Source organism: Trematomus bernacchii, unplaced genomic scaffold, assembly GCF_902827165.1.
Source record: "Trematomus bernacchii unplaced genomic scaffold, fTreBer1.1, whole genome shotgun sequence".
NCBI classification, from domain to species: domain Eukaryota; kingdom Metazoa; phylum Chordata; class Actinopteri; order Perciformes; family Nototheniidae; genus Trematomus; species Trematomus bernacchii.
In genome coordinates this window covers 1205637-1226030 of record NW_022987733.1, presented here as the reverse complement: position 1 = coordinate 1226030, position 20394 = coordinate 1205637, and the positions used below count along the sequence as shown (strand labels likewise).

Below are 20394 nucleotides of genomic sequence, written 5' to 3'. Positions count from 1 at the left end.
AAAAAAAAGAATTTTTTTTTCCTTTTAAATATTATTATTTATTTTTTAAAGTGAGCCTATCATCCATCCTTTCTATGGCATTTGCCACTTGATTGACGTACAGGTAAGCCAGTCTGAGTTGTATTGTGCCATACGGGTTCATGCAGTTATGAGGGGGCCTCAACTCCTCATCTGAAGCGCAAATGCGGCGCACTATTATACGCTTATGCGGCGCAATTAGTGTAAGCGCGCCACAGTTTATCCGGCGTTTAGTCCACTAGCATCCCCCCCCCCATCAGGCGTTTAGTCCACTAGCACCCCCCCCCCCCACCCCCCCACCCGCTCACGACACAGATTGGACAGGGGCGGCCCTGTAGGTAGATCATTTGGGCTTGGTCATTTTAAAAGGAGCTCCCAAGCTGAAAAAGTGTAGATGGAGCAGAGTTTCAGATATGGAGTCACCACTTTTTATTGTAGTAGAAGGACGTTGTCTTTAATATTAATGAGAGCTCTTTTCTCTTTCTGTATCTTACAGTTTTTAACTTGTTGGCTTCTACATTCTCTACTTCTCCAGCTATAAAAAGATTATTAAACCTTGAATATTTTAAGCATGAACATTTTCTTCTAAACTTACATCATGTGTTCTTTATTCAGACTGAGTGGCTGCAGTTTGTCAGAAATCAGCTGTGCTGCTCTGATCTCAGCTCTGAAGTCCAACCCCTCCCACCTGAGAGTTCTGGACCTGAGAGAGAACGATCTGAAGGATTCAGGAGTGAAGCTGCTGAGAGATCTTCTGGAGAGTCCAGACTGCAGACTGGAGAAACTCAGGTCAGTTCTTCATCTTCTACTTCTGTGATGAGATTAATATGTGAGCGTTGTGTTGACTCTGAGCTGCAGACATCAGGCTGATATTATCCTGATCCACACTGACTATCTTAAAGGGGGACTATCATGCAAAATGCACTTTTTGATATATTTTATACATAAAGATGTGTCCCCGGTGTGTCAGGGAACTCACAAAGTGTCAGAAAATAAAACCCTCTCTCTTTTCCTCCGTACCCAAATCTCTAAAAACGGGGTTACAACAGAGCTGATCCAGATTTGCGTCCGATATGACGTATGCAGACCCACGGCCCTATCAGAAACGTTGCTATCAGAAACAATGCTGTTCCAAAAAATGACTGTTTTGGACGTAATATGATCGTTGTTTACATTAGCAAGCATCGCTAACACTCAGAGCTAACCTGCACTGGAGAGAATATGTGTAGAAAAGCAGGAAATAAAAAAAGGAACTCACCTTGTGGTAAACCCGCAAGAGAAAATGTATTTGAGCTCCATACTGTTTCAGAAATACTCCTTGATGTGGTTTGGAACATGACATGGCGTTTAATCACAGGAGCATTAGGCTGAATCTGCCGGGTAATTCTGAGCAGGCATTAGCTCCCCCTCCTCTTTTATTTTTGTTCAAGCTAAGGACCCCGAACCTGCAGTTCTCTAAGAGGGCTGGAATAGAGGGATATGAGGGATGTCTAAAATGCATGATCTGTTTGGTATTTTGAGCAAAACACATAATAAACATTTTTTTCTATATATTTGTATATGTCTGAGACCCATAATGTATGCCTAAAAATAGCATGATAGGAGAACTTTAAAGCTAAAGTCTATTTTCTTCTTCTGTGGTTTAGTTCATTGACTGTGGCAGAGCAATGTTAAGGAAAAATCTAACTCTGCATAATTCACTCTGAACCTCTTAAAAACCTGAAATTCATCTTATATTCTGTCATGTATTTTTTAAATAAATGACATTATAATCACGTGAATACGATCATTAATTATTTCTATTAAAAATATCAAACACTATTTTCAGTGTTTGCTGTTTCTAACATCTTTCATCCTGAGATATTTTTCTTCTTTGTAAACTCTGTGATCTTGAGTTGAATCAGTTTCTGTGGGTTTTTATTTGTCTGAATGCACATCATGAGTTAGTGTAGATGGAGCAGAGTTTCAGATGTGAAGTCACCACTTTTTATTGAAGGAGAAGAAAGTTGTCTTTAATATTAATGAGAGCTTTTTTCTCTTTCTGTATCTTACAGTTTTTAACTTTTTGGCTTCTACATTCTCTACTTCTGCAGCTATAAGCAGATTATTAAACCTTGAATATTTTAAGCATGACATTTTTTTTCTAAACTTACATCCTGTGTTCTTTATTCAGACTGAGTGAATGCAGTTTGTCAGAGATCAGCTTGTCTGCTCTGGCCTCAGCTCTGAAGTCCAACCCCTCCCATCTGAGAGATCTGGACCTTGGTCACAACAATCTGCAGGGTTCAGGAGTGGAGCTGCTGAGAGATCTTCTGGAGAGTCCAGACTGCAGACTGGAGACTCTCAGGTCAGTTCTCCATCTTTTACTTCTGTGCTGAGATTAATATGTGAAAGTTGTGTTGACTCTGAGCTGCAGACATCAGGCTGATATTATCCTGATCCTCACTGAGTATCTTAATGCTAAAGTCTATTTTCTTCTTCTGTGCTTTATATGAGTTATTTGACTGTTGCAGAGCAATGTTGATCTTTAAATTGAAATATCCTATGTTGCATAATTCACTCTGAACCTCTTAAACACCTGACATGCATCTTATATTCTCCATAATGATTTTAACAAATTATATTAAAACATAAAATACCATAATTTTGTATTTGTCTGGCTGCACATCATGAGTTAGTGTAGATGGAGCAGAATTTCAGATGTGAAGTCAGCACTTTTTCATTGAAGGAGAAGCACATTGTCTTTAATATTAATAAGAGGCAAGTTTATTTATACAGCACCTTTAAACACAAGGCAATTCAAAGTGCTTTACAATAATGAAAGACATTAAGAGCATTAAGAACTAGTGCAGCGGAAACAAGTTATAAAATGGCATTTCAAAACAGTCATTAAAAAGCAAATGTAATAAAATAAACGTAAAAAATTCATGAATAAAAGTTACAGTGCAGTTTAACCTGTTGAACCCCATCCCCCCGCCCCCGGGCAGAAAAAACGCATCATCTGCAGGAAACAGCGTCTGAGGTCATCTTAATATTTAATAAACTGAATGTTTTATATCCATGTAACGGGAAGAAACTCAGCTAACTGATCTTTGTTTTTGCAAAAAAAAACACAAAGCTAACGCTCAGCCTCTGAATTAGCCACGAGCCAAAAAATGCTAACGGTGGTTGCACAGAAACTCTCATAACACCCTTATTACTTATCATAGCTGCACATCCAACCCATCAATTAGCATCATGAGAAGACACAGAATCTATAGGTACCTACATCATCACTCTATGATAAGAACTCGCAACTTTATAAACAAAAACAGACATCACAACACTTGGCTAAAACGGCAATATGGCTTACCTTTGTCGTTGTCTGATCAAAAGTTGTCTTCAATGGCATTAAAACGATAAAAACGCCGCTGAAGATTAATCCATAGGTTAATCCAATGTGTCTGTGTCCCTTTGAAATTATTTATGATAATCCATAAGCAATAAACCTACTTTTCCGGTTTCAGATGTCAGAGCGTGAGATAGGTTCGCTCTGGGCAAAACTGCATGTGTCAAGCCCCCACTTTTTTTTGGTAACGTTGGTGTGTATGTGGAAAATCCCCTTCGATTCTATTGGCTCTAACGGTTAAAAAGAGATGTCAATCACCAAAATCGACCAATGGTTTCCAGAGAAACGGCAAAAACCCCCATTTCCACCCAGAGTTTTTGTTGCTAAACCTCTCTAAAAAGGTCAGATGTCACTTGTTTTGCATCAATCTTGATACAGGGTACTTATAATATGTTGTACTTTGGATTCCTAAAGCTTTTAGTCTACCTTACCATCATTCAAGGGTAGTTTTCACTATAAGTAAAAAATAATTTTTGGACGGACACTATAATTTACAGTTTTTTACTGAATTTTCTTTAAAATAAAAAACATCTATATTGATTCTGACTTTTCTACATCCAACTCACAGGTTTATCATTACTTTGAGAAAAAAGATTATTAATTTAACCCTTTTAGAAGGGAAGATATGGTCATTTGTTCTGGGAATGTCATTTTCGAGCCTGAGACCTGAAAAACAGGCTCAGGGCTTAACAGGTTAATCCTCTATATATTCTTAAGGTGATAGTAGGCTGATTTAGTCATTGTTTTAATGTGACTGTTGAAACTCAGGTCAGAGTCCATGACTACACCTAGATTTCTGGCTTCATCTGTTGTTTTGAACATTGCAGACTGAAGCTCAGCGCTGACTTGTATTCGTTCCTCCTTGGCTCCAAAAACCATTACCCATTCTTATCTTTGTTAATTTTGAGCTCTTTTACATTTGTGTATCTTGCAGTTTTTAACCTGCTTGGAGTTTCCACTTTCTAAACTTCTACATTCTGTACTTCTGCAGCTATAAACAGATTATTGAACCTTGAATATTTTAAGCATGAACATTGTTTTCTAAACTTTCATCATGTATTCTTTATTCAGACTGTGGGGCTGCAGTTTGTCAGAAATCAGCTGGGCTGCTCTGATCTCAGCTCTGAAGTCCAACCTCTCCCATCTGAGACATCTGGACCTGAGTGGCAACAATTTGAAGGATTCAGGAGTGAAGCTGCTGAGTGATCTTCTGGAGAGTCCAGACTGCAGACTGGAGAAATTCACGTCAGTTCTCCATCTTTTACTTCTGTGCTGAGATTAATATGTGAGAGTTGTGTTGACTCTGAGCTGCAGACATCAGGCTGATGTTATCCTGATCCTCACTGAGCATCTTAATGCTAAAGTCTATTTTCTTCTTCTGTGGTTTTAGTTAATTGACTGTGGCAGAGCAATGTTGATCTTTAAACTGAAATATCCTATATTGCATAATTCACTCTGAACCTCTTAAACACCTGACATGTATCTTATATTCTCCAGAAGGATTTTAACAAATTATATTAAAACATCAAATACAATAATTAAATATTTCTATTAAAACTATCAAACACTAACAAATAAATTCAGGTTTTGCTGTTTCCAACATTTTAATGGGTCTACATCAGGGGTGCCCAACCTTTTTTGAACCAAGAGCTACTTTTAAAGTTGCCAGTCTGCCGAGATCTAGGGGCTGGGGTGCTAGCGAACTGTCAACTGGGGGGAGCCTCGCTGCGGGGAAACGGCGGACCTCTGTCGGTGCAACTTCAATGATGCCTTTTAAAAACACATTGCAGACTGAAGCTCAGCGCTGACTTGTATTGTATTGTGACTTGTGTTCCTCCTTGGCTCCAAAATAAATTACCTCAGTTTTATCTTTGTTTAGATTGAGCTATTTTACAATCAATCAATCAATCAATCAATCAAAACTTTATTACAGACTCAGGGTCCAGTTAAAAGACAAGACATTACATATAATAAATTACATACACAGCATAAAAAGAAATTCATTCTTTAAGAATAATTTAAATCAGTGTCATACAAAGAGACAACTATACCAATGTCTCCACAGCTGCGATTGGTAGCGTGTAGTACTAAACCTTATGTTTGATAAGGCCAAGATGATTTCATTATCAGAGTCATTAAGCCGGCAAATACATGTATTCATGAGATTTCTTAAAACAGCTTGTAGAGTATTGACTCCTGCAGCCACAAACATTTCACTTGCACTAGACTATCGAGGTCTCTTCAGCAATATTCTCACAGCATCATTATAAGCTACTTGAACTTTCCGTAAACTTGCTTTTCTGTAGTTTGACCACAAATGTGCAGTATAGAGTGGTGTACAATATGCTCTGAACAGAGACATATTCACTCCATCTGTACATGCACTAAACTTACGTAGGAGAATGTTTGCTTGTGCATACATCTTCATCATCTGTAATTTGTTCTGTAATAAAGTGTCCAAGATATTTTTAACTTATTACAGACACTAAGATTAATATCAGACAATTTAAAATCAGGACATTTTAGACATTTATCCTCTTTGGTTCTAAAGATCATGACAGCACTCTTACTGGCGTTGTATTTGATGTCATGTTCCACACCATACACAGAACAAACAGTAAGGAGCTGCTGAAGACCAGCGCTAGATGGACTCAGCACAACAAGATCATCTGCATACATAATATGGTTCACTAGAGTACTACCAATCATGCATCCAGTATTACAGGCTGTCAGTCGCTTGGACAGATTATCAATATAAAGATTAAAAAGAACTGGGGACATAATTCCACCTTGTTTGACACCATTACTAACCCCAAATGGGGCTGATACCCTATTGCCCCATTTTACTTGCATAGTCTGGTGGCCATACCAGTAGACCAGAATTCTCACAATGTATTTGGGCACCCCTCTTTGATTCAGTTTAACTAATAACTTCCTATGATTAACACGATCAAAGGCTTTAAAAGCATCAATGAAACACATAAGAACTGATGAGTTATTACCTCTATATTTGTTAACAATTTCCTTTAAGGCGTATACACAAGTCAGTGCCATGTTTAGCCTTAAAGCCAAACGGGTTATCTGTTGAGTTAATAAAGTCATCTAATCTGTCCAGCAGAATTCTTTCTAGGACTTTTGACAGTATGCTGGCTAACGCTATGGGCCTATAGGTATCTAGGCTTCCCACTTTACCGGCTTTGTCCTTAATAACTGGCACTAACAGAACAGACAACATTGAGTCTGGTAACAAGCCATGACTCATAAAGGCAGTAAAGCAAATAGAAAGGAGAGAAGCTATCTCCATACTGGCATATTTAAGATGTTCAGCAGAAATATGATCTTCACCACTTGCTTTGTTATCAGACAGCTTGTTTATAGCTTAGTACACCTCATGTGACATTATCACCATTGACTCATTGCTATCAATATCATCTACCTTATACAGTTCACTTTGGACACAGTTGAATAAGGTACTATAATGCTGTCGCCATAACTCTGCAATATTGTCTGTTCCGGATGTTCCATCTACAGTGCATGGTAGAGATATTTTGCAGTTATTAATAACCCTCGCTTCTTTCCAAAAATCAATAGCATTGTTACTTAGCAACTTCTTAGCCATGGAATCAGCCCTCATAGCTTGCTCATTTTTACAGATGAAGCGAATAGCATACTTGTATCTTGCATTAGTAAGCTTCTTGTACTCAAATACAGACCCTTGTCTGGGTCTGCCTGCCATAGCCCATGATTTGGTGGCTTCACAGGCTTCAGCATGATACTCAGCTACATACCTATTCCAGCCAGGCCTGATGTTATGTGTCTTATTGTTATGTTTGTAGTAAGGCTTACTGCCTTATTACAGAGCACTTACTATATCATTGTACATGGAGCAGATATCACTCCTATGCTTTGCATCCTTACAATTAACATCACTACACATAATTGCGTCTCTAGGTAGATGAATATTAGTTAAGGATGTATCCGTCTGAGCATAATAGGATGTAATGTCTTCCTTTGTGAGGGTTGACCAGTCTAGTTTTGAACACTATTTACATTTCTGGTTAGCCCAGGTAGATGTTCGACATTTATTGACATAGCAACAGGTATATGATCAGTCGTTGCTGTCCCATACAGAATGCTCATACACTCAAGTGAAGCATGCGCATCAGCTGTACTAATACAATGGTCAAGCCATGACGCAGTATGCCAGGCCTCACTAATGTAAGTATAACTATCTGCAGGAAAAAGCACCTTGCTTGACAATATACAATTGTTTTCGTGACAGAACTGAGCCATATGCTTGGCAAATAATGAGTTCCTGTCTGTTTACATTTATGTATCTTACAGTTTTGAACCTGTTTGGAGTTTCCACTTTCTAAACTTCTACATTCTCTACTTCTGCAGCTATAAACTGATTATTAAACCTTGAATATTTTAAGCTGAATATTTGTTTTCTAAACGTACATCATGTGTTCTTTATTCAGACTGATGGGCTGCAGGTTGTCAGAGATCAGCTGGGCTGCTCTGATCTCAGCTCTGAAGTCCAACCCCTCCCATCTGAGAAAGCTGAACCTGAGTCACAACGATCTGCAGGATTCAGGAGTGGAGCTGCTGAGTGATTTTCTGGAGAGTCCAGACTGCAGACTGGAGACTCTCGGGTCAGTAAGGGGTCGACTCAGTCTCTGCTGGTTCAGCAGGATTGTATTAAACACAGGGAGGTGGAGGTGTTTCTCACACTGGGGAATCTCTCCAGTTCCACCTTCCAGGCGTAGCCTAGCTTAGCACAACAAATCAGTGATGTTACCATTTATCTGCAGTTTCTCCTTTTCTTTCATCTTGCGGTTCTTTACTTTCATTATTATAAAGCAATATAATACAAGCTGGCATTGCAAAGCCACATTTTAGTCAGCTGCAACTTCTTAACAGACAAATGGGATTTTACAGAAAATGTGTTGACTGTGGCAGACTAATGTTGAGCTTTAATTTGAAATATAACAAGAAAATCCTACACTGCATAATTCACTCTGATCCTTTAAACACCTGGAATTCATCTTATATTCTATATCAGGTTTCTTTCATAAATGATATAATAAACAGATTAATACAATTAATACACATTTGTATTAAAACTATTAAACACTAACCAATCATTTCAGGTTTTGCTTTTTCTCAAAGATTTTTAAGAAGCTAAATGATGCTTATACTAACTGAATAGTTACAACTGAACATGCTGTGATCTATGTCTCCACTATTCCTAAAATTATTATCTCTATTTATTTTTGATCACATTTCTTTAAAATTCATCCTGAGATATTTGTGATCTTTGTAAACTCTGTGATCTTGAGTTGAATCAGTTTCTGTGGTTTTTATTTGTCTGGCTGCACATCATGAGTTAGTGTAGATGGAGCGGAGTTTAAGATGTGGAGTCACCACTTTTTATTGAAGTAGAAGCACGTTGTCTTAAATATTAATGAGAGCTCTTTTTCTCGGGAGTGTCCACTTTATAAACTTCTACATTTTCTACTTCTCCAGCTATAATCAGATTATTAAACCTTGAATTTTTTCAAACAGGAACGTTGTTTTCTAAACTTACATCATGTGTTCTTTATTCAGACTGAGGTTCTGCAGTTTGTCAGAGATCAGCTGTGCTGCTCTGATCTCAGCTCTGAAGTCCAACCCCTCCCATCTGAGAGATCTGGACCTGAGTAACAACAAGCTGAAGGATTCAGGAGTGAAGCTGCTGAGAGATCTTTTGGAGAGTCCAGACTGCAGACTGGAGACTCTCGGGTCAGTAAGGGTTCACTCAGTCTCTGCTGGTTCAGCAGGATTGTATTAAACACAGGGAGATGGATGTGTTCCTCTCACTGGCTAATCTCTCCAGTTCCACCTTCCAGGCGTAGCCTAGCTTAGCACAACAAATCAGTGATGTTACAGCTTATCTGCAGTTTCTCCTTTTCTTTCATCTTATGTTTCTTTTCTTGCATTCTTCTACAAGCAATATAATACAAGCTGACTATGCAAAGCCACTTGTCAGTCAGGTGCAACTCATTAACAGACAAATGGGATTTTACAGTTAAAAAGGTAGTCTGTTTATTTTTCCTATGAAGTTTTTTTGTTCCTGGACTAATTCCTAGTTAACTCTCTAATGCAGCTGAGAGCTGTGGACAGTCAGTCAGTCGTAGTGTTTGCAGAGAAGATATGATGTGATGTGATGAAGCATTGGATCAGTCAGGACTCTGAAGCTGACTAACTCAAAGAACAAACAAATATTTTAACTTGATCTATAACTGTTGGATTGTGTTCATCCCTACAGGATCAATGACGAGACAATCACAGCCACGATACAGAAGAAATGTGAGTATTGAACCATATCCTCCAAATACATCCAAACTATCGTAAATGCGATCAAATCATACGTTATATATTTATGTATCACTTGATGAAATCTGTGCCTCCTGTTTATGTCTAACACGGAGGGGCTAACCAAGCCTGCTACAACGGCCCAAAAACACTTCCATTAGGAGAAAGGCGCTGATACTTCAAATACGATGCAATATAAAAACACAAATGTGCCAAAACACACGCAAATGAAAAAACATCTTCACCAACTTGACAACACATGCTCAGCATTTAGAAAATATTTACCAACTTGAGGAAACATGCGCAGCGTTTGCTAAAAGCCCTACATTAACGAAACGCTGTAAAAGCCCCAGAAAGCACATGGCTACTTAGCATGCAAAATGATGACATTCTGCATGTTAAGTAGCCATGTGCTTTCGTGTTATCGGCTGAATCTTTATTTATTGATTTGATCACATTACTGTGATGATAGTGTTCAAGACAGCCCACCTATATGTCTGAACTCGATCCTTAGAGTAATGTGTTACGTAGCCTTCTCTTCAATCTTTTTTCCACATAATGAGCATTTTGCGCTGCTCTTTTCTGTGTGAAAGCATACAGCAGGATGCGGGGTGTGTCTCTGGAAATCTTTAGACTGGAATAGCGGGGGCGCGCCACGTGCGTGAACTCACCTCGCATGTGCACACGCCAGGACAGAGTACATCTGACTCGTGACAAAACTTGCTCGAATCCAAGTCCAAGTCGGAGCATCAATGTACAAGTCGAGTCCGAGTCATTGTGGCTGAAAAATTCACGAGTCCGAGTCAGAGTCATCGTGCACGAGAATCCACGAGTCCGAGTCATCGTGCACGAGAATCCACGAGTCCGAGTCCGTGCAATCAGTGAGCGAGTCCGAGTCGAGTCACGAGTCCCGAAAATCGGCACTCGAGTCCGACTCAACTCGAGTACTCCATCTCTGTTAACATTAGACATACTTATATCCAATAAATACCACACTTCTGAATTTTGAGGCTTATATGCGTCTGTAGCGGCCAAAATCATATAGAAATAAAACAGATAATTCACTTAAAATAACACTGCAGCTGAGGCACCAGTTATTGAATCTTACGCAGGGCAATGATCCAAGTCCAGACAAGAATCTCCGTTTGTGCATTTATTTCCATGGTCCAATATCATTAACAAATGAACAATTAACAGGTTTCCTATTTTCCTTTCCTTCATCCCTTTTTTTTGGCTTTCCTTGTGGCTTGTATCACACTGTGGTAAAAAAAAACATGTGCCTACTACCTATTTGGGTCAATATCAACCAGCAGCAGCCGCAGCAAGACGGTACACGACACGCCCCCTAGATGGTACACCCCCTACACGAAACACCCCCTACACGACAAACTCCCTACACGACACGCGTGTCACGCCCCCCACAAAATATGCCCACTTGACACGACACTACGGTGGCTGAGAGACATTGATACCGTACATGGCAGATTAAAAACGAATTGCAAATGTTATTGTAGCATTTTAAGCAACTATTAGGCAAAGAAATGAATAACCAAGTCTATCCGTTTGAGACACAACAGCATGACTTTCAGCACAAATCATTTTGTCTAATTAATCAATTAAAACAAAAAGGTGGCTTAGTAAACTTTATTTTAATTTTTTAATACATATAAAATAGGTTTTAATTAGATCATAGGGTTAGGGTTAGGGGTTCATTTCATTTCATTTCAAACCTTTATTTAACCAGATTGGTCCCATTGAGTTCATAGATCTCTTTTTCAAGGGAGACCTGCAGCATATAGGTTCCACATGAAACATAAAACAATAAAGGACATCATACATTATATTTACAGGATACATTTACATAGTTATAGACATTTACAAGTACCCATAGTATCAACGAGCATTTCATTTAGCCTAGCTTTAAAAACATGCAGAGGAATGAGATTGCTCAGTTTCAATTCTTGCTGAAGATTGTTCCAAGCAAGTGGAGCTGCGCACATAAAAGCTGTCTTACCTAAGACAGTCCTTGCTCTTGGCACATCTAACAATACTACATCATGCGATCTCAGACAATAGCTGCTTGCAACTCTCTGTGTTATCAGAGAGCAGATATAATACGGGAGTTTACCCAACAAAGCTTTATAAATAAACGTGTACCAATGACTGAGCCTCCGTACAGTAAGTGATGGCAAACCTGCCTTGGCATACAGGGTACAGTGATGTGTGAGTGCTTTACAATTTGTGACAAATCTCAGTGCGCTGTGATAGGCGGCATCTAACTTGTTCAGGCAATGGGCAGGTGCATTCATATACAACAAATCACCATAGTCCAGCACAGGTCAAAAGGTCACAGAGACTAGCCTTTTCCTGGCCTCAAGTGAGAAACAGGACTTGTTTCTGAAAAAGAAACCTAGCCTAACCCTCAGCTTTTTAAGCAAGTTATTGACATGAAGTTTAAAAGTAAGACAATCGGGTTAGGAACGTTAATTACCTGTACTCGGTGCGCCATATTGTCTGTTCTCTGTAAACCTCCATGTCTCTTTAAATATCCTTGCGTCAGCATCTCATGTTTTGGGCGCGCTTTCTTTTGACCATATTTGGAAGTACAACTTCCTACAGGTTCAACCTCCACCGTCTTGCTGCGGCTGCAGCTGGACCCTTCTCATTTGGGTTGCCATATGTAGCTGTCCAATATGGCGGACCATCTCGCGCTTGCGCAATGCAAATCGGGCAGAGATGCAAATCGGGCAGAAACTCATCTCCTCATTGGCTGTGATGTTAAATCATGTGACTGTGATGTAGTTCCTTTATAGCCTAATGCTAGCTTTTCACTTGTGTGAAAGAACAGGTATTTGATGTTCACAACTCAAAAAGAATGTATAAATACCATAGGTGTAATCCTTTTTAGACATTTTAATGAGAAAATGTTACATATTATATATTTTTAAATAAATAAACCCACCACTGGGAAAGTTGAGGAATATAAATATCTCTGTGAACATCACATTGAACTTTTGTGTAACTTGTTAGTAATTTTTTAAGAGATCTCTGTTCAAAGTGATTGTTGGTTATATAACAAGAGGGAATAGTGTACTGTTAACCATCAGGCAGTGCATTCAGCCCCGTAATCCTGCATTTGGTTAGTTTCCTTCAGTTTCTGTCCCTCAAATCTTTGGAAACAGTCAGAAAAACAGCGACGGAGAACACGAAGAACAGTTTTAAATGATGACTTTTTTTGCGTTAATCACCCCGACTGAATTAATCACACGTGACTATTTTTCACTCATGTTCCCGGTAATACCTTACACTCTGTTATTGCTTAACTTTTATTCATAAAAATAGTCGAAATAAACTGCAGTGAGTAACATTTCCATGAAGATATTCCAAAAATCCAATACCAAGAAGCACATGATGGCGTTTTTCAGTGTCTGACAGGCTGTTGTAGACAAAGTATGCTGCAATAGCACTGAATGTTATTATTGTTATTATCACATGTTTTTCATGTATCTAGTTTACATGAATTTTTGGTTGTTTTTCGTATTGCACATTTTGCTGATTGTGTTTGCTGACACCTGACTATATGGACGGAGACAACATGAAGCTTTCACTCCTGAGGGGACTGACAACAACAAATACCCAACACCTGGGCAGAGATAATACATTTACAATTGTGAATAATGTTTGATATCCTGATGGTAAACCCTTCTTACCCATGTTTGTTTCTTTGATCGGTTGAAACACAGGTTCTTCCTCTCTCTGAATCCTCCTACCACAGGATAAAAAGTTGTAATTGATAGTCATGACTACGTTGGATAGACTGGATGTTATTCTGGAGCTGACATTTATTCATAAATAAACATCTTTGATACTCGGTTCAATTCTTGCATTGTATTCTTTAAATGTAATTTATTATTATAATGTATTGTAGACTAAAATGTATTATTCTGTATTTACCTTCCACCCTCTGGCCACTTTGTCAAATGTATTTCTATCAACAATTATTCTGTTCTTTTATTCCCTTATCTGTATTTAATCATTTATCTTTGCATTTTTATATATTATGTCATTTTCAAACCTCCATGGGAAAGCAAATAATGTACTTACATTTTTACCAGTAGACTCTCCATTCATCACCTAAATATATATATATATATATCACAAAATATGGTTGCACAGGGAAACTCCCATAGTGCTGATAATACATTTAACGATGTAATATAATATTATAATGAATTGTAGACTAAAATGTGCTATTCTGTTTTGTTATACACCAAAACCTGTGGGCTGAGAAACTAAAACTAAAATGATTTTATGATAAGTTGGTATCAAACACATCTGAGGTGCAACTTTTGCAAAAAGGAGGGCTCGTCTGGGATTTGAACCCGGGACCTCTCGCACCCTAAGCGAGAATCATACCCCTAGACCAACGAACCACACAAATAGGCGATAACCATCAGTTCATGGCTGTACTTTACATGCCACGTCGCATGACTTCTGCTGCTCTCCTTTAACCTTCAAAGGTAGATTTCCTGGCGATTCAGCGCCCTCTAGAGGCGCTTTGTTGACCTGCAGATACAACCTGATACAACCCTGCAGAAGTGATCTTTATTACATTACATTACATGTCACTTGTTAGACGCTTTTATCCAAAGCGACTTACATACTCAATACTGTGGGCAATCCCCACAGGAGCAATTTGGGGTGAAGTGTCTTGCCCAGGGACACAACGACATGCTGACTGCAGTGGGGTTTGAACCTGATCCGAAAACCAACACACAACCCACTATACCACACGCCTCCCCTATTAAATCATCTTTATCTCACCAGGGCCACAGGAATGTTATGGAGGAAAGAAATTGACACAGGTAAAAATATATAAATAAATGCATGAATAAATATATATATTAAACCGCCTATGCCAAAAACCGGCCCTGTCAGGAGTTAGTCATATATATTTATGTAGCATTGTTGAGATTTTCATTGCCATATCTACACTGTAGCTATAAGACAATAACGCCTCTTGAACCCTCGAGTATCTAAACCAGGGGCTTCCGAACTACGTCCCGGGGGCCATTTTGAATCGGCCCTCAGCACATTCAAAAAGTATAATGGAGAACGGCCCACAGATGAAACTTGTGCTGGTCTTGTGTTGTACTTAAATATAGATGAAAACAGATATTACACAGTAGTATTCATGTGTTAAGAAGCCCACTTTTCAAACAAATTCAGTCAATTAAAGTTGAAAAATGTTTCTATCAAATCTAAGTTGATAAGAAAAAAGCCCAATAACTTATTTTCATAACACGCTTGAAATAAACCCTTCATATTTCCTCTTATGATAATCAATCTGAGGCTTCTGTTTTAAGGAATGAGCTGCTAACAAGATAAATGAAACCCTCTGGAGAGCTGGGATGTAGGCTGTTTGTTTTCTTAAAGTATTTTCAAGTGTTAAACATCATTTACCTACATTTGATTTATTTTGCTGACTTATAACTTAACTTATGAGGCATTATACCTCACCTCAAGTGAGGGGCCCAGCTCTTCGTATATATATTTTTCTGTATTTGGCCCTCGGTGAAAAAAGTTTGGACACCCTTGATCTAAAGGAATAACTGCTTCTGTCAGACCCTGAGGGGCATAAAGGAGGGCTCGTCCGGGATTTGAACCCGGGACCTCTCGCACCCAAAGCGAGAATCATACCCCTAGACCAACGAGCCATGAAAACTAATCATAACCATCAGCTTCTTCCTCTACTTCAAATGCCACGTCGCATTACTGCTGCCTTTAAAACTTAAAAGGTAGATTTCCTGGTGGTTCAGCGCCCTCTAGAGGCGCTTTGTTGACCTGCAGACACAACCTGATACAACCCTGCAGAAGTGACCTCTATTAAATCATCTTTATCTCACCAGGGCTGCAGGAATGTTATGGAGGAAAGAAATTGACACAGGTAAAAATATATATATATTAAATAAAATGAATACTTAAATAAATACATAAAGGAAGTGAAACTCAAATTTTAAATATATTAAATAAATATATATTCTTACTTTTAATTATCATCTTGATTTTTGTATTTATAATTAATCTAATGACTACCATATATTTAATATTTTCCTTTCACCATTTTCTATTATACTTCCCCCCCCCCCGCAATTCTGTATTAATAATATTCCAACGTCCGAAGAGAGAACCAAGATGTAAGATATGATTAAATGGATATCAGTAAGTATGAGTTACCCACATATATATATTTATGTAGCATTGTTGAGATTTTCATTGCCATATCTACACTGTAGCTATAAGACAATAACGCCTCTTGAACCCTCGAGTATCTAAACCAGGGGTGTCCAAACTATGGCCCGGGGGCCATTTTGAATCGGCCCTCAGCAAATTCAAAAAGTATAATGGAGTATGGCCCACAGATGAAACTTGTGCTTGTCTTGTATTGTACTTCTTAACCCTTATGTTGTGTTTGGGTCTTCCGTGACCCGTTTCAAGTTAAAATTATATAATAACTACGCTCTAGTTTTTTTTATCTGAACAAGGCTTCATGATATCCTCCACAACAGCTATATAAACACTACAAAACTGATTTTGACAATTCTAGCCAAGTCTGAAGGTCTCTAAAAAATTGGTGTTCGGTTTCGGGAAGACCCAGCAGAATTGTTTTGGGTGACTCAAGTTTAAATTTGGCCCAATCAAGACTCATCTTTGACTTTAGATAAAGCCCAGCCCCACCCCCTTCATACACTGTACACAGCAAATTCTGTAGTGTGAAATAGTGTTAATGTTTCAGTGTCAATTATTTAGAGTTGATACGTGTTGATTTGGGTGTTCTTTTAACACTTGCAGTGCTGACAAAGCTCTAAGGCCGGTGTTATTTAAGGGAGTTGATTGCATGCACTCTAGTTGGAGTTAATTACACTTCCGGTTTTAGTGCGCCTTTTTTTCTTTATCTCATGGCGGAGAACAACCTGTGTCTGGAAGGGGAGCCTACATTATTTAGCAATGAATATTTTAAGTGCTTTGACAAAAAATCCATAAAAAAATGTCACCTATGGAAGCCGTAGTACTGTAAAAAGCACGACCAATCATTTCAGCCGGCCCGGCTAAAATAACTGGATGGCCTACCTGCCTGTCAGCCTTCCATCTGTGCACAAACTTATCTCGTGCCCTCATTGGTCATGTGCGCGTTCGTGTGTGTTGGAGGAGGGGCTCTATAAGGAAGTGGCAGATTTTCTCCGGTCGTGTATTTTCAAATTCTAGCGATCTCGAGCCGGTTTCTCAAACTTACATACCCTACCATTAAGAGAATAGTCTGAATATTAAAAAATACAAACTCTTTTGGCTCCTTCCTGTCTTTCTACTGGGTCTTTCTTGGCTTTGTACTGGCTATCTTCTAGCTCTATTCAGGTTTTTGGAGTTTTTTTTCTAGCTCTGTCCCTGATCATTATCAGAACCTGAAGGCTCTATACGGACTATCTTCTGGTTCTTTTCGGGATCCATCCACTATCTCTTGTCTCTGTCCAGTGAATTACACTTTTGTTACTGGAGCAGGTAAAGCATACAACAGATACTTTCAGCATTATCGGAGCACAAAGTGGAAGCTTGGATGAAACACAGCGGACTTCTAAACAATGAACACCCGCAACTTGGTAGAAATAAAGTTGGGTTTTATGCGTTCTAATATTGCAATGCAAACCCATGATGTAAGGACAGTAATTAAGAATAATTTAGTCATTGAATGCTCATTTCAGTAGATTTAATCAAACATAAACATATTGGACATGGCCTCAAGACTGTAACCTCTTCACATTCTGTTGAAATGGTCAATTACTAGCCATATCTTACACATTGCTGTTTTGAATCATTAATATGTGGATGACAGTTGAACTGGATGATGTAACATGTATGCCATCTGCTGGAAAGAAGACGTATCGCTCTGTTGACGTTGTTTAGACAACAAAAACAGAATGAAGCTCTCATTTCATAAACAACATTTGAGTACAGACCCCGTCCTGCAGAGAGCACACAACCCAACAGCACGTTTTTGGTCTAGCATCACTTTACAAAACATTTGCATTAAGACACTAAGACTAGCTGGTCCCTTGTAAAGGTGAGTCCACCTTAAATGAGCAGTGGGTGATCAGCAGGTGAAAGGCAGGACACGGGAACTTGGTCCTGAGGAGATGTAACGATTATTAAACAAGAAATAGTCGAGTCAAGGGGTCAAAGAAAATGAACATTTGTGATTATTAGCAAATCGGTTGCAGGTGGGTGAAATCAGGCTTAGGGAGTAACGTATTACATGTAACGGCATTAGGTCATCAGGATACAAAATAGACAAATGTATTCCCTTACAGTTACAGAAGCAGCTGACGACCAACACACTTATGTCTTTTGAAACGATTATGCCATTTAAATCTTTTGTCACAAACATTGCAGCTCTATTTTCCTCTCCTGTGTGGACTCTCATGTGTTTCTTTAAATACTCACTCCGTGAAAAAGCTTTCTTACAGACTGTACAGGTGAATGGTTTCTCTCCTGTGTGGACTCTCATGTGTCGTTTTACATCACTTTTCATTGTAAAAGCTTTCTTACAGACTGAGCAGCTGAATGGTTTCTCTCCTGTGTGGACTCTCGTGTGTGCCTTTAAATGTCCACTCTGTGAAAAAGCTTTCTTACAGACTGAGCAGCTGAATGGTTTCTCTCCTGTGTGGATTCTCATGTGTAGCTTTAAATATCCACTCTGTGAAAAAGCTTTCTTACAGACTGAGCAGCTGAATGGTTTCTCTCCTGTGTGGATTATCGTGTGTGCCTTTAAATGTCCACTCTGTGAAAAAGCTTTCTTACAGACTGAGCAGCTGAATGGTTTCTCTCCTGTGTGGATTCTCATGTGTAGCTTTAAATATCTACTCTGTGGAAAAGCTTTCTTACAGACTGAGCAGCGGAATGGTTTATTTTCAGCACTACGTTGTGGATCACTGACAGATTCATGTCTATTTTTCAGTGAGTTTGAGCCTGATACAGGTTCTTTGGTCTCGTTCCAATCAGCACTGTCTTCAGTGTCAGGTTCAGAAGAATCTTCAGTGTCAGGTTCAGAAGAGTCTCCAGTGTCGTCCTCAGTCTTTGGTTGTAAACTGCTCTCTGGATCTGAGTTCCTGGCTGGTTCTGGTCCTCGACAGTCATCTCCATCAGCTTCTGTTTCCATGTGTTCAGTTTGTTTTTGATGAGGCTGTGAGGACTGAGGTTTCTCTTCATCATCTTCACTCTTCACAGGGTCAGGAGTGAAAGTGGACTTGGTGATATCAGCCTCCTCCAGCTCCTGAAGCTGCTCTCCCTCCTGACTGATCCTGAGTTCCTCCTGTTCCTGCTTCATGTGTGGGGGGGGGCACTGGGTCCTTCTGGTCCAGACTGGTGCTCCACTCCTGCTGGTCAGGGAGAACCTCTTCTTTAACCACCACCAGCAGGACATCTGCACGAAACAGGAAACACACAGTCAGAACAAACTGTTAAGTGTTAGCATTTAAAAATCTCATCACCATTACAATGGGAGACATTTTGCAGCCCTAATTAATGCCTTTGTTTTTATATTTTCACATTATCTTTCTTAGTCCCACCTATTGTGTATTTGTGTTGGCTCAATTCACCTTATGTAGCCCCGCCCCTTTCCACTTAAAAATGAAAACGTTTTTTTTCTTCTGGCGTAGCACTAGCTGCAATGTAAACAATGAATTGTATTTGGGATTGTTCACAGATACACTACGCCTACAGTATAGAATTAAAATACTCTGTTACAAATAAAAATCCTGCATTCAAACCTTATTTAAGTAAAAGTATGCAAGTATTAACAGAACATTTGACGGCACCTTCTTATGTAAAAGTAATGATGGTGCAGTAAAATGTTCCCTGTCGGTGTTTAATTTATGATGTTTCTTGATTATTTTGTATGTTGCATTTTACTGCTGTACATGTTCAAAGTTGCGCTTGTATAAATGATTATAGATGAGGGAACCTGCTAAATATTAAAATGTGTGTTTTATATACAGTACCAGTCAAAGTTTGGACACACTCTCATTCAATGTTTTTTGTTTATTTTAATTTGTTTCTACTTTCTAGATTAATACTGAAGACATCAAAACTATGAAAGAACACATATGGATATATATATATATATATATCAGTGACGTGCGGTGAGGTTCATGGCTGGTGAGGCACTGACTCACTGAGTCAGATTTACAAATATTATATTTTGACCTTAATCGAAATATTCGGTTATTTTCAAAAGCTTTTTTAGTCTGATGCTTCGATTCATTTTAAACAGACCGTTCAACAAAAGGATACCCAAAATCTAAATATTGGATTGTTCTTTCTTAGTAAGATCCCATTTTCATTACAAATGTGGTCTTACCTTGACTTGAAGATGAAGTCCATGCTATCCTTCTGGACAACAATCTCTATTACTTTTTTGTAAAAGTCCTCCTTATCTTCCTGTAGTTTCAAAAGTCTAGTTTGTTGTTACGTCTACCGTCTCTGCGTAGAATTACAGTAGCAACAAGAACCTGTGGGCTCACGTGCGCCCCCTTCAGTGCGGCAGAGGTTATGGCTGCCTCCCCTGGTGCAATTTCATT

At 38.9% G+C, this 20394-nt stretch overlaps 1 long non-coding RNA gene and 2 other non-coding genes across 4 annotated transcripts; 1 reads left to right on the top strand and 2 right to left on the bottom strand.

Annotated features, from left to right (window-relative positions):
* The first annotated feature begins 8021 nt into the window (after positions 1 to 8021).
* Positions 8022 to 13641, top strand: LOC117494908. Of its 2 annotated transcripts, none has more exons than XR_004557141.1 (3): positions 8022 to 8061; positions 9717 to 9757; positions 13507 to 13641. It is a non-coding gene; the product is annotated as an uncharacterized LOC117494908 (long non-coding RNA). The 2 variants fall into 2 exon arrangements; XR_004557140.1 differs by lacking the exon at positions 8022 to 8061 and adding an exon at positions 9147 to 9190.
* A 483-nt stretch (positions 13642 to 14124) lies between these two features.
* trnap-agg lies at positions 14125 to 14196 on the bottom strand. Its single transcript has one exon. It is a non-coding gene; the product is annotated as a tRNA-Pro (tRNA).
* Positions 14197 to 15408: 1212 nt separating this feature from the next.
* trnap-ugg lies at positions 15409 to 15480 on the bottom strand. Its single transcript has one exon. It is a non-coding gene; the product is annotated as a tRNA-Pro (tRNA).
* Positions 15481 to 20394: the final 4914 nt, after the last annotated feature.